This window comes from Copidosoma floridanum, unplaced genomic scaffold, assembly GCF_036245765.1.
Source record: "Copidosoma floridanum isolate Cflo_tuat_1 unplaced genomic scaffold, Cflo_Japanese_pri ptg000030l, whole genome shotgun sequence".
NCBI classification, from domain to species: domain Eukaryota; kingdom Metazoa; phylum Arthropoda; class Insecta; order Hymenoptera; family Encyrtidae; genus Copidosoma; species Copidosoma floridanum.
Genome location: NW_028321907.1, coordinates 20,199,920 through 20,216,532, shown reverse-complemented (window position 1 = coordinate 20,216,532; position 16,613 = coordinate 20,199,920).

Below are 16,613 nucleotides of genomic sequence, written 5' to 3'. Positions count from 1 at the left end.
ACGTGACCCTAGCTTTACCTTAACAGCTGAGTAAAAATTACATGCAGTTGCTTGACGGTAAAAATTATGGTCTTTTCGAGACAAATTTAACTGGTATAAAAATTACCCCTAAACTACGGTAAAAAGTATATTGAATATCGCAGTATCACACTTTTACAGTGGCTTTAACGGTAAAAATTACAGTTATTTATTTCTCCATGTACAATGCGACTTCATTGAATTCTTTTTAGCTTCCCTTTTAATGAAATAAATACAGTGCTTTGGTAGTGTGATACAGATATACATAAAAAAAAAAAACAAATTTTTTTGTAATAAAAAACTTAAATGTTAGTCCGTTATTACAAATAAAGTGAATTTCTTACATCTTCGCTTTAGAGTAAATAAAGGCATTTTTTTTTTTTTTTTTTTTTTTAGAAACTTGTGTTTTTGTATGACAAATACGAGCCTATTTGTTGGAAGAAGATATTTGCAAAATTGACTGAGATATTTGAAATTATTTTTGACGCAAAATAAAATTTTGCATAAAAAAACGTGGAAATTTATAAAGTAAATTTTTTTTTGTTCGTTACTATTTTTAATATTAAAAACAATGTTTTTACCGAAGGGAAATATCGATCAACCGACGGTAAAGTTTCAATCATACTTTAAAGTTTCACTTCATAAAATTAATTAACACACAACGAATAATCAATTTGAAATTTTACAAATAGCTCTTTATTTGCAGCTCAATACCTATATTTACTTATGGTTACATTCAAATTGACATAATAGTTTTTTTTTACTTTGGTTGAAAGTTTTTCGGTACAAAATATTTTTTCTTGCACTTTCTCGCCATTCATAGATTGTAAAAACTGTCCATTTTGAAACTAAATGACAAAAAGATGGTAGTAAAGTGCCTCTAAAAGTAATGTAGAAGTGAAGATACAAGCAAAAAAATAAATAAAAAATTGTTATTTGTTTATAAATTGTTAAATAACTAAATGATGCTGACTTGTGATTTGGACAAAACTATTTTTTTCATATTTTTGGGGAAATTCTGTAGTGTTATGATCAATTTTTTCAACGGGAAACATAAAATTAAATATTTGTTTTTTTGTCTCTGGGCAATGGACTGCGTGTAGAATATGAGAAGCTGGGAAAGGAGGCTCTTATCAATTGCTGCATGCATGGTGCGTTGTAATATGTATATGCAAATATTTTTCATTAAGCGTAAATATTTAGTAGTATGAAGTAATTTTGTTTAGTCTTTTGTAAGTTATAAAATTATACATATGTATCAAAAGCTTCAAGAATTGGGATTATTTCCAAATCTCCATAGAGTAGAAATCGACACGTGGGAGAAAGAATGCTTTATACAGAGCATATTAATAAATATGGGGGAACGTCAGAGTAGCAATGCATTGTGTAATATTACATCACTATATTCACAAGCGAGTAGAATTAAAAAGTTCTCCTTATGCTACAACGAAAGAAATATCAGGATCTAAATAAGTTTTAAAGTTCAAGTGTACATGTGAACAGTTTTTTATTGCCTCACGTTTTTTAAGCCAGATCTATGTCATATTTCACGAACACATTGATAAAGTAAATGTATTTTTTATCACCAGTAAAAGCATAAAATGTTTGTTATTCGGTGCTTGTTTAGGTGATTACAAATATATTTACATAAAAAATGTAATTGTGCAATATGAAACAGTTCTTGCTTGGAATACCTACAGCAATAAGAGGTTGTTTGCATGTAGCTGCAATGTAGCAATGCTAGCAATGTAGCCTTTAACTAACATGAATAATATTTGCACTGATTGTTGTAATGCTAGCAGGATTGAAGTGGAATGTTTGAAAATTGACATTTACACAATTAAATGCGAAAAATAAGTAATGCATTGAACTTAACTGTCAGGATCGCTTGCTCATACATTTATAACCTTATAACCCTAACTTAATCAAACTCTAACATTTTTACTTGATAATTTGATTTATCTACCGATTTAGTAATTTCATTTGTATGTAAATTGCTCGAGGTTTTTTAAGTTATACTTCCTGAGGCACGTTTTGCAATACAGAGAGAACTAAGGACTTCAGATTTGTGGCACAAGGAGTCGCCTTGGGGATATACGCCACCAGGTATAAAAACTACCATTTCATCTATTTTCCATTAATGATTTATTTATACAAAGTTATATACATACATCAGCTGATTTTCATTGCATTTCCTTCTTATACAATTTTTTTTATTCGAACCTAAGGTGATTTTTTAACTTAAGGACGTTCATCACATAGTTATCAAAGGAAAAGTTCAATATAGCAACAAATATGCAGCAAAGCCGAAAATTATTTTACTCTTATGGAAATACCAATACACACGCTTTTATGCATTCTGGGCCTCTTTGTTGTTATTTTATTTAAAAAATAACTAATTAATATATTTAAAAATTTAATAGGTTGATCCAATCGTAATTTCTTTATAAATAAAATTTTTCGTGATTCCTCTATAAGAGTACATGTTCAATCGGAATTGTTTTAAAATTAGACATATTAGAAAACAGTATAATTAAACGATCTACATTTTTTTTCGGTATTTTTCATCGTACAACGAATATACGCTCTATGTTTCAGTAATATCCATTAAAAAACTTGTGTGGTAAACGTCCCGAAGCAAAATTCACTGGCATGTAATACTATACCCCATTGAAGATAAAGCGGTAGGGGGAGACTGGGTACGTTTGTGCCAATTTTTACTTGAAAGCCCGTAACTCTGGAAGTATGACAAAATTACTGGGCATGATAAATTGAAGACTCCTCTACATGTGAGTTCAAAAATTATGACTGCAGGTACAGCCGTTCACATGTACGAGCTGTTAGAAAAAATATATATATATGTCACAACCGACCACACCCCAGGGGCGGTTGTGACAATGCTTGGGGACGATTGTGACAGGTAAAAAAAATATATTTAAATCGTTTTAAATCACTTTTATTGTATCTTATATCTAACATAATATAACAGCACCTACTTTTTGGAAAATTTAACATTCATTTTTAATTAAAAGCATCAAATTTGGAACACTCTATGTCTTATATCTACTTTTGAACAATAAAATTTATTATTATAGATATTGCATATCCAAAATATATATCCGCGCAACGTAGTAGGTATTTTGACAACCACTGTTCCTGCTCCTTAGAAAAGACTTTGTTGTGAGCAACGCAACATATACTGACGCTACCTCCGTTGTTGCCGTTCACATTGGCTGCATCACGTTTACGAACGTATCGCAATAATGTCATGTGATTGACTTGGTGCATTTCTGCAGCTTTTCGTACACTGAGAAAGATTTGGCGCCGTCAGAGAACCATCGGTAGTACAGTGCTAGTTCGGAAGTTTAGTGCATCAGCAATACCAGTTGAGACGAGAGCTGCACAAGACATGTATATGCGATGCACCTAACCTATGATACATACGTCGAACCACACTATTGGTAACGCTACTATACTTGGGCTCGTAAGTACGCTGTTCCGACTGGGATACCTGCTATCCCAGTAGTCAGAGACAGCAGACTAATAGTGATTTGGTATAGCTGCTGTAGGGGGAGGGACAACTGCAGCACCAAATCTTTTTCAGTGAACATAAATCCACTGCTTTGTATCATTGTATGCTTTTCAACATTACATACACCTCTTTCCGTTCTCCTGGGACGTTCACAAGGCATCTGAAAAAAAAAAAATTAATTTTGATTGTGTCACAACCGTACCCACCGCACTCATTTGAAAAAAAAAAATTACCATGTAAACTACACCCAGTTATCGAATATCCTCATTTAAACGGTTACTACATCACTTTCTGTATACATCGCAATGACTTACTTCAAATATTGTTTCATAGAAGAAATTTCTATTCTTTCCATAAAATCTGAATCTTTACTTATTTTTAACCAAAACTCACGTTTCATGATGTAACAGGCTCTTTTGCGTCAATCAAAGACTTTTTTTTTGGTGATTTTTTAAAATTAAAGTTTTCTCTAACCTCACTTAGACTCTTGCAACTCAACGAAAATAGCTATGCTGTAGTGAAATCTGCCGTAGAATTCAATCATAACTTATTTTGCACCAAAATCTACATTGAGCTGCGTAAGAAACACTTTTATATTGATTAAATACTGCTTTTTGGTGATTTTTTGCATGAAAGTTTCCTCTAAGCTTGATACGTTTCGTCCGTCTCAATATGTTTTGTTGTAAAATACTTTGAAAATTGGACTCCGCTGGGGGAGATGAGAGCGAGTTAAGGGAGATCCAAGTGTCATCTCGTAAAAAATAATGAGTCTACAAAAAAAAAAAAAAATGTCCCTCCCGCCCCTCGGTGATGATGAACTGGCTGAAGGGAGATAGTGATGGGAAATGGGCACTCGTCCTATTAGCTGAGCAATAGATTGAGGACGCTCAGTAATGTCAAGGAATTTCCAGCTCACCACTTACAACCTTTGGCCACACGACCAAGGAGGTATATGATGTGAAGACTCCCGCTGTCCAACGTTCCTTCTCGCCGTCGATGATCGCTGAAAATCAAGATGAGAGCCTTGCTCTCATGCACCAAGGTAATAAATAATCGAGCGATATGTGTTTAATTTAATTACCAATGGCTTTATAAAAGAATTCTATTTGAAAAAGTTTATTATCTTACATGTAATCAATTGGACAAAGAAATAATCGGAAATAAGGATGAGCTCCAAGCTAACACTTGAGCAAACAAATATAAAGTGCATTGAAGCGTACACAGGAAAGCGTATGTAAACAAACAAAAGATCAATCCATTTAAGCAAAAAAAAGGGCAGTCTGGAGATAGTTAAAATTTCCTACCGTATCGGAAAGGTTACTCGAATTGCATAGCTTTATAACATAATTTATTGAGCAACCAGCTATTTTATCGAGAATATAAGAGTAGACGCACATTCTTGACACATCAAAGAACAAATCAAACCCACACTTGGCAAAATTGATTTAGAATTCAAGGCAAAAAGTGAAAAATCAGATGTTGGATTGATAAGATGTAATAAATTATGAAATAACATGCTCTACACACAATTGTACTTTTATACGAAATTTAATTATATGCTTCTTTTAATACCTAGTTACAATCCCAGCAACGGGGAAGTTACAAAAAAAAAAAAAAAATAATTACATTTAGATTTGTATAATACAATGCGATGTCCCACGTTTAATAATTCCGCAAATACAAATTTAATGTACGACGCGTGACCAAATATAAGCATTCATATAATAAACAAAGAAAATGTTATTTAATTTAAGATTATCTCAAAGCAGTTTTCTTCAAATTTTATCAACACAAAAAAAAAATGTATGTTAACAACATATAATTAGCGAAAGTTCCTTGAATAAATATGTATTCTTTGTAATACGGATTAATTCAAAATTATTGAATGTAATACACGAAAATTATCAACGTCAACAGAATCCTAATAAATTGGGCTAGTTTGTGAGCGTTTCGAGAGGCCAAGTCATAGCACTTGCCACGCAGAAGGATCGGAGCAAAAAGCCACTGAGCTCTGGTCACTAATCAGCAGGAGGCCTCGGAAAAATTCGGCGGCTTGAGCAGTGGCATTCCCATCTTTTGAATCCCAGAGCTTTCTATGTATGGTTGACAAAGACAGCTATTGATGAGTTTCTCTGTTTCAGGGTGACATCATGGTATGATTCCCGTTATTCTAGGCATATCGGAACGCTAAAGTGGATAGCTTACTTTTGTAGTAGGACTAAGGAGCGCCTACATTTGAAATATAATATTGATAAATAAACTTAATGCTATTTGGAGAAATATTGTAGTTGCTTAAACCTAAAAATTTATTTTTATATACATTAAAAAGAATAAAAAATGTACCCTTTTCTTAAATGGTAACCTAGCGGTTACATAGCCCCTTTTTATTTTAATGAACACGCAGTGTACAATAAAATACACGATAACTCAGTTACAAACCCATTTCATCGAATTATGCCCCTTTTGATATTTCACTATCCAACCATAACAATAACAACATTTGAAGGGAAGCTAAAGAATATTTTGAATAAAATATAATAATGATTCACCTGGTATTTTAATTTGGTCGAGCCATTCTTGGTAATCATAACAATGTAAATCTAGATCATCCCGATTCAAAGGCACACAGTCAAGATGATATTCGAAAAATTTCTCGTCAGAACAATCATGATTTGCTGTCGTTTGTAGATTTACATCCTGTATAACCGGTTTCAGAACTTCAAAATGATGGGGCGAGGGAATGTCAAAGGTCGTTTCATTTTGAATGCATTGATGCGTATTTTGCATGATCACTTCCGTTTCTAGCGATATGCGTTTTTTCTTTAATGTTAGACCTGCCGATAAATGGGGATAACGTTTCGCAGGTGGAAGTAAAATCGGCGTATGAGTTTCTTGTGTTTCCACAACTATAGTACTTGCCCCTGTTGATAGAATATTTAATTCACCAAATACCTGTTCGGATTTAGATGGATTCAGGAGCACAACTTCACTAAGGTATAATGAAGTTGGTCATTTTTTGGATTAATGGGCGTCTGTGTGATACCGATTTTTTTTTTTTTTCATGCATCCGCAACCCATCTTAAAATCGCCAGGCTTTAACTCGTCTTTTTTAAAATTAGGTGCACGAGGTTATGGCTGAGGCCTTAATACCTTAATAGTTGCAGGTTCATTGCATTTACTTTCCACCATGCGAACGAAATACCCACTTGCATCAGTTTCGATCATTTTGTGATTCACCCATACACTCACGTCGCGCAAGCCCGATGATGGAAACTGACATAAAAAGTCATGTGTGCTTGACATGATCATATAATTTATAATGACGGGTTTTGAATCTTTCGCTTACAATGCGAAGATTTCGGATTCGAAGAATTAAGTCTTTCGAGGAGCGTACCTTTGAATATGGGTTTAATTTATTGGTCTAATTTAACCATTACAGGCAAAAAATAGGCTCTCAGCAAGGACAAGTGAAATTTTCCCCGAATTTTGTCATTGTTATCGTTGAATAGTAAATAAGTATCGCCAAATATTTTTATAATCCTGTATGGGCCCTCATACACCAAAAAGAACTTAGCGACCTTTTTATCAAGAGCATCAGATGTATTTAACATTTTTACGAGCACTAAATCATCCACGTTAAAAACATGATGCAATCTATTTTTGTTTCTTTTTCCTGCTCGCCTTCGTAAAAAGCTATGTATATGAGTCTTTCCCAAGTTTAATTTTTCGGCACATGGTAAAACATTTTGCTTTGGAATATGAATATATTTTTCCCATTTTCTGAAAGGACTTTTATTTAAAAATAATTCTATCAGAGTAAATTTCGTAGTTTCATGAACTGTTTCATAGATTATATTCATGATTATCGACAAATATTCATACCAACTGCTATGTTTATTATTGACACAAGTTCGAAAAAAACGTGCTAATTCTCTATGAATGCGTTCTATAGGGTTTGACTGCGGATGCCTTATATTTAAAAATATAAACTGAATATTCTCTCGTTTTAATCAATTTAACCAGTTTTTCGAAGTAAACTGTGTACCATGATCATGCAAAATTTGTAGTGGTTTTCCATATTTTGGTATATAGTTTCGAAAAATACATTTTATTATATTATCAGTAGTAGCTTTCCTCATAGGATACAAGACCACGTACTTTAAAAAAACGTCAATAGTCGAAAATAAATATTTATACCCGAATTTAGCAGTAGGCAGGGGTCCATAGAAATCGACTGACAACATATCGAGCGGCTTTTCCGTATATATCAGTGCGAATTCTTCGTGATACTTGGTAGTTAAAACTTTATCAATTTGACACGTGTGACAATGTTTTATATACTTATAAATTCTATTTTTTAATTTTGGGGCAAAAAATGTTCTTTTATTAGTTTATACGTTTTATAGGAAGCAGTAGGTAAATATCATGTACGTATTTCAGATATAAATGGCACAAGAAATTTTTCGGGTGAAATTAATTTTAAGACATCGTTTTCTTTTTTATATAACAAATCCGTTTGACACACAAAACATCGATGAGTGCGAGCGTGATTTTTTTTGTAATAAATATTAAATATTTTTTATATAATCATCGTCCTGTAGCAATTTTTTTTTTTGTTTTAACGATTGATTAAACAAATCACTGGGCTCGTGAGCACAAATCAACGAAATGAGAAATTCATGGTAATTTGATCTGTGGGATAATTAACGAAACTCAAAAAATCAGTACTCGTGTTATTTTTACCTTGAATGTGAGAAATTTCTAAATTATAATTTTGTAGAAAAAACTGCCAACGCTGTAGTCGAGCGTTATTAAAATTATATGTCTTCAAAAACGTAAGTGCTTCATGATCTGTTCGCTCGAAAATCTTTCTTGCACCACGTAAATATATGTATAAGTTGTCTAATGACCAAACAAGTGCTAATAATTCTTTTTCAGTCGCATAATAATTTAATTCACTAGCACGCAAGGTTCGACTAACAAAAGTGATTATTTTTTCATCGCGTTCGGAATTGAATTGCGACAAGATAGCCGCTATAAGGTAATCACTTGCATCAGTCGTTAAAATGTTTGGTTTCGTTACGTTCGGGAATTTTAAAATAACCTTCTCATCAAACGCATTTTTGATATCATCAAAAGCCTTCTGATGACAAGACTCTCATACGAATGCTTGATTTTTCTTTCATAATTGATTCAATGGAATGGTTATACTCGCATAATTTTTTACAAATTTCGTATAAAAATTAACAAAACCTAAGAACGATTGAAGCCCTTGTACATTCTTTGGCACCAGAAAATTTTTGATTGTAGCGATTTTTTCAGATTGTGGTTTTAGACCGTCGCATGATAGTTTATGCCCCAAAAAATCAATTTCATCTTTAGCAAAATTGGATTTTTTGAAACTCAAACGCAAATTATGCATAGAAAAACGATCGAATACTAATATTAAATTATCAGTATTGAAACTTGGCGAGAATATAGCAAGATCATCTACAAATTGTAGAATAAACGATTCTTAATTCCATAAAATGTCGTACATACCACGCAAAAGTCAGACCCAGATGTTTTTATGCCAAACGGTACCACATTGAATTAAAAAATGTGATTATCTAGCTTGAATGCAGTGTACTTTTTTGACTCTTCAGTCAAGGGAATTTGACAATAGGAACTTGTTAAATCAAGATTAGTTACAAAACGGGCATTTTCACATCTTGGCAAAAGTTCCTCTATTTCGGGAGGTAATTCAAAATCATCAACTAATTGATCATTTAACTTCGTCGCGTCTAAACATAATCGTACTGAGTTGTCTTTTTTTATAACAATCTGAATAGGGTTTATATTAGGACTACATGACCTTCGAATTACATTCAATTCTAACATTTTTGTAATTTCGTTTTGCACTTGTTGGCGATAATTCAAGGGAATAGGGTACTGACGTGTAAAAAAGGGTTTATAGTTTTTTTAGTGTAAGACCATGTCAATAAGTATTTATGACTCCAGGTCGATTTTCAAAAAGTATGTTTATATTCTTGAACTAATGTTTTTAATTGTACATTTTGGATATTAGACAAATTATTATATAAATCAATCTTTGAATCGATCTCATGTTAAGAGAGCGCACGATTGCTATAATAACAAAAATCGATAGCATGATCATCTTCATCGTTTAGAGATAATTCGTTGATTATATTATTTGTAATATCCAACGATGTTTTTAATGAATTTCCATACTTTATCTGAAAAGATTCACGAAGCTCCTTGGATGAAAATTCCTTCAACATTATTATACTATAGGTTTTATTTTCAATTCGTACGCAGATCAATTCCTGAGTCGAATCAATAATCAAATCCAATTTTTTAAACGCGCCAAATCCTATGATAATACTTTGCGTTAATTTAGGCATGATTACAAAAGGTAGCAAAATTTTAACACTTCCGAATTGAATAAAAAGCCATACTCGTTTAGTAACGCGAGTAGTTTTTTGTTCCTTCGTGACTCTTATGAACTTACCCGTTAACGGCAAAATAGGAGCATTTTTTAAGACTTTCAAATTTTCGTTATAAAACGATTCGGATCAACACGTAATTTCACTCCTAGAATCGATAAGTGCATTAGCTGCTCGGCCTTGAATTTGAGGGGAATAACTAGGCATTTTACTTCAGGCTTCATAATGTCCTGTGGATCTATGTCATGCAATAAAATTTCTCTAGGATTCTCAAAGCACGAATCGATATTTTCATGTTTATATATGTTGCCTACTTGAAACAAATTACTTAATTTTATTGGTTTTGAAGATGTCTTTGAAGTTGTGCACTACTCAATAACTTGACCAAGCTTTGCTTAGAATCAATTCCGTGACTTATGCCCGATTTCGGCCTTTTTCTTTTGAGATTTATCGATCGTCGATTTAAGCGTTTGTAAATGAACTTCCGCATATGCAAATGCCAAACCCAATCCCATACGACATTGATACCCTCCTTGGGAAAATAATTTCGATGAATCATGCTTAATTTATGCATGGCATAATCCCAAGAATTTAGCATGATCTTTTGTCGTTTTTTGGAGGATTATCAGACATTAAATGTGAAAGAGTTTTAGTCCAATCGTTTGTACTTGAGCTCATTGATTGAAAATTAAAAGGCTTATCACTTTCACCGACTGGTTCTTTCATATTTTTTTGTTGCTTGGGCTAGTATCGGAACCTTTTGAAAACGAAATTTGGTTTGCATGCCAAGGGCGTTGGCCTTCAAATTTAGATTGATTATAATTTCCAGTTTTATGCTCCTGCTGTACATTACCGAATGGTTTTGAAGATGGATTATTTTTATGATCGTTTTCTTTCAAGGCGTTTTGAAGCTGAGAATTCGCGTAAACACGTTTATCTTCAGAATCTACATCCGTCAACACATTCAACAATGTCTCTACAGTAGCGTCCTGGTCATACATTATAGATTGATGAGTCGCTCGTTCAAAATGGCTAGCTATCGATAACAAGAATTATTTTTCATCCAAAAAAAGACCCAGATCCCGAGCAAAGCCTGAAATTTGGGTGGCATATTTTATCCGAGTAATCTTTAAATTAGGATTATATTTTCCGAATTCAATTTTTCGTTTTAATGTTTTTTGTACATTTGCATCCCAATATCACTCTTTAAATTTGATAAAAAATTGCTTATAATTGGCGATATCAGATTCTCGCAAATATCAGCAATCCTTAGCAGCCACCTCAAAATATTCCCCTACAATGCACGGTATTGGCTGTTCGCTTAAATTTATATAGTGCATATAATTTTCCAGTTCTGCTAGAAATTTGATAGGGCGTTCTTTCTCCAAGCCCTTTAATTTCAGTAAAGGTAAATTTATTTTTGAGGCGGGAGCTATTTGTGATAACGACCGTTTAATTTTTTCATTAATTTTTTTATTTGAATTTTGCACATACCGGGTGACCCGTGCGTATTCTTCGTCTAATCGTTGATCGAGATTTTTACGTAGTGCCTTTAAGTCATCATATAAAATCATTTCCTTTTCAACGGTATTTGTACGGCCTATAACGAGTTTTACTTTAGCATTGTAGTCATTAACCATTAGATTTATTTTGTCGATCTTTGGTATTGATTTAACTTGTCCTTCAACGACTTTCAAAATTTTTTCTTTTTCTATGACACGTTCTTTAGTTATGTTTTGAAGTATCTCACTCAAACGATCGATTTACTTTAAAATTCATTGCGTATGGATTCCACTTCATCCTGAGCATTTTTAAGGGCATCTAAAACGCGCACCTTTTCACTTAAAGCTTCGTTTTCTTAAAAAAGGATTTTAAGATCTTTAAAAACGGCTTTTTGAAATTCAAGCAGGTTTAGAGCTTCAAGATCCTCATCCGGAGAATCCTCTGATCTTTCAACTATGGTATTTAAAAACGTACCAGTACGTCAACGGTGAGCCATTTTTAACACAAAAATACCAATATATATATATTCTTATATTATATAGTTAACTCAGTGGGGCATTCCACACAAACCCTCCACCAACCCCCCACAAAATAAGGTAAAAATCCGTTATTTTCTTGCTTATTTTGACAAATTGTAGTTTTTCTCAAAACCCCCCACAGCCCCCACCGACCCCCCACAGGCCCCCACACATTTTTTCATGGCCCCCCACCGCCCCCCCACAAAATATTATATGAATAGTATAGAAGTATGGTATAAGTCTTTATTTAAGCCAGGGGGTTCAACCACGTATGGTTTCATGGGATAATAACAATGTATGTTTTAATATTTAATCAAACAGTTACAGATTACTGCACAATACTATAATCAGCTAAAATTAAATACAATCAATTGTATTTCGATTTACTGGATCCCTTGGTTTCTTTGTAAGTATAAAGTTTTTGGTGGGCTGACTTTTTTTGTTAGCATTTTGTAACGTTGCATTTTGCCAGCCCTGTTAATGTGTTAAAGTCTATTACTACATTCCTACCAAATCACATGGAAATATTGTATAGTATTTTTTCTCAAAACATCTCACATTCTCCCACCTACCCCCTATGGCCCTACCACTGACCCCCACGAATTTTTTCATGGCCCCCACCGCCTCCCCACACCAATTTTTTGGAACCTGACCATGATCATACCGTCTTCACCTATCTTTGGACAAAACTGTCTTATTGCCATGATTTATTTCATCGTCAAGAAGAAATTAAAAGTCATACATTGATTCATAGGGTGTTGTTGCGCAAAACATCATTATTTATACAACTAAGTACGTTTAAAAACCAATTTATATGGAGTTAACAATATTTTGAAACCAAATAATATATACACATATTGGTGCGCATAATTATATTATCATCATCACTTATATAGTCCTTTATTACACAATTCTTCTTTTTACGTACATAAACTTAAGTTAAATTTAGAGTATCATTAATATAAACAATGAAAGTTTCGCATCACTTCATGAGTCATCTTATAAAGCCTGATGAAACCACGAAGACTTACGTCCATTTCTATTTTGTTTTAAATTAATGCTAAAATTGGAACAATAGATGAACACGATATACATTCATGATATGTATTATTAATTAATAAATTTTACCTATACATAAAAAAATTATAATTAAATCATGTTATAAATATTAGATACATTGTTATATTCAAAAATTTATTTCCAAACTATATTTTCAATCTCTAAACTGTTTTCTCTATCAACTTGAACAAAAATTCCATTTTTATTTTTGCATCTTGATAAAGCCACGTATAATTGACCATGAGAAAATAAAGGTTTTTTTAAGTATAATCCCACATTATCAAAACTTTGACCTTGAGACTTATTTATAGTCATAGCAAATGCTACAACTAATGGGAATTGTTTTCTATATAAAATAAAAGGTAATGACGAAGTATTTCCAGTATTTAATGCAATTCTTGGATTGAAAACTTTATTACCGAATTTTTTCTCCCGTTACTATTTCGCCTTCTACGTTATACTTCAGTAATTTAGTAATTCGCAATCGTGTACCGTTACATAATCCGTCTGATATACTCAAACTTCGAATTAACATTACTATTGTACCTATTTTTAATTTAAGTTCATGAGGTGGCAAGCCTTTACGAATGTTGTTTAACATTTCTACGCGAAAATTTATATAAATATTATCATCTGATTTATCAACACCTTTATATGTTGCAGTATCGATGCTGTAATAAGTTTTAGTTTCCCCATGTAATTTACTTAAAATCTTATTGTTTAAAAAAAAAGTATACTCATTATGTGAAGTCAGTATCACGTTATTGTCAAAACAGTTGCTGTAATTACCAAATATTTTGGTACAGACATCATCTGTTATCCAGGATTTCGGAATGTTAAATGTTTCTATGTCCCCTTCTCCAGTTCTTAACAATAATTTTGAAAATTCGTTATTACTAGAACGAATATTATTTTGTGATCTTAAAATTTTGAAGAAGTTCCATAAAAATGATGATTTAATAGTTTCTTCTATTATTATAGTTTTATTACCGTTTTTTATAACTGGAAGGATGTGTCGAAAACCTCCTCCTAATACTATTAATTTATCACCAAAGCGAAGTTTTGTATTACACAAGTCTCTCAACGTTCTGTCAACGATTTCTAGAGCTTTCTTTGGAATCATAGAAGCCTCGTCATATATTATTAAATCAACTTCCCTCAATTTTTTTTTTCCAGTTTCAAATTCTAAAAATACACTTTTAATATTAGGGGTAAGTGTACCTATCTCCGTGCTCTGCCCTATTACCGTGGATTTTGAAAAACTGATGATTACTTGCTCAAAATAGGAAATGTTTCAAATAAAATAATTTTTTAATTTTAATAATCTAAAATGACGTTAATGTAGATGCAATTCAAACAGAAATCTTTGTGTATATTTTGAGTAAATAATTATTTTCCACGGTATTCGGTACAAAGCGCTCATTTACTGATTGTGTACGTATTTCCACGGTGAGCGTACGTAAACATAACCCTATACTTACAGAACGCACAACAGTTAACGCGTAAACAATTAGTAGGTAAGCACGTCGATCTAACGTAACGAAGATGAAGAAAACTAAAAAAGGCAAGAAAGGCAAGAAATCGATCGAAATAAAGAAAAACAAAAAGTTTTACTCTCCAGAGACATTAAAATTAGCTTTGAAAAGTATCTATTCTGAAAAATCTATTGCTGAGTGCTCAAAAATGTATAAGATTCCCGAGTCTACCTTACGAGATAAGAAGACAAAACGATACGCAAGTGACAAGCCTGGACCTAAGACAATTTTAACTGAAGTGGAAGAAAAAGAGATTGTTGAATGGGTATTCCAAAGCTGTGAAAGCGGTTTTCCAGTCACTAAGAACCAGCTTCGTGAGAGTGTCAAAGTTATTTGTGAAGAGACGCAAAGAGAAAACCCATTTACAGGAAACAAGCCAGGGCCTCACTGGTTCGAAGGTTTTATGAGAAGACATCCTGAAATCTCTCAAAGGATAACAGAAAAAGTATCTTTGAATCGAGCTAAGGTTTCTGAGTTCAGCATACGTAAATGGTTTTCAGAAATTCATGATTACCGAGTTTCAGAAAATTTATTGGAAATGGATGCTTCCAGAATTTTCAATTGTGATGAAACTGGTTAGTAATTTATTTAAAAGTCATTCTCATAGTCATACTATTATTCATCTACTGTTGCAGGCCTACTCTTAAATCCTCAAACATATCACGTATTGGCTCCGAAAGGATGTAAAAATGTCTATAGCATTGTAAATAACAATGAGAAAGAAAGTATTACTACTTTAGTGACAGCTAGTGCAGCAGGTACTCTGGCACCTTCGTTTGTTGTATTCAAAGGATTATCATTGCCAGACAATGCAGCTGCTATGGCTCCACCAAATTTTTCATTTGGATTTTCAGAGACAGGTTGGATGACAGCAAAGCTTTTTTATGAATTTATGGCTAATATATTTGAACCGTGGCTTAAAGCTGAAAAGATTAAGCGACCTGTCATTTTATTTGTGGATGGACACGTGTCCCACATGACACTGCATCTTAGCAAATTTTGTTCTGAGAAACAAATTATTGTTATTGCATTGCCACCCAATGTCACGCATCTGATTCAGCCGTTGGACGTTGGTTTCTTTAGGCCATTAAAAGTGCAGTGACAGAAACAGTATCTTGAGTTTTGTAAAAGTTCTATATCTGTTGGAATTCATAAATATCAATTTGCCCCAATTTTGGACAAGACTTTGAAATTACTGAATGTTAAAAAAATATTAAGTAACAGTTTCAAAAAATGTGGTTTCAAGAAAGGAAAACATCTGCAATGATGTGGATCACTCTGATAAAATAATGAACAATGTATGATAGTGTAAATATATGTACAATTTTTTTATGATTTTTTTTATCTAAATAATAAAAATTTACAGGAAAATACAAAACATGTGAGTAGTTCAAGTGATTCCGTGATCATTGAGTTTGTAAATATTGATCAAAGTGAGCTACGCAATGGACTAAGTGATATTGTAACTGTGATACCGCCAAAAAATAGTAATATTTTAGATTCTAGGACAGTCAAAGGGACTCTAAACAAATAAAATGAATCTCTCATGCCAAATGCCTACAAGAACATTGTAGATGACTGTGATAAAAGTACATTCAATGCGGTTAAATGCACTAACAATACTAGTATTGATTCCAAAGATACGTGTGGCATAATGTATAAGAATTCTGATTATTGTGATTCACAAAGCGTTGATGTAATTACAAGTCCACTTGATTTATCTACAATGAAAAGAGAAGTTATCGAAGAACTTGCATCTTCCAATCAAGTATTATGTCAAGAAAAAAAAAAAAAAGAAACTCGTAAACCATTAGCAGAAAAAATTCCAAATATCAGTATTAATACAGATGCGCATCTTCCTTCTAGTGCTTCTATAAAAATATTTCTGGCTTACCCAAATATTGATATATTAACGACTAAAACAAATGGTAAAAAAAGTAGAAAAGTTAAAACTCCTCCAGTAATCACTAGTACTGAATGGCAAAATATTGTCACAAAAAAA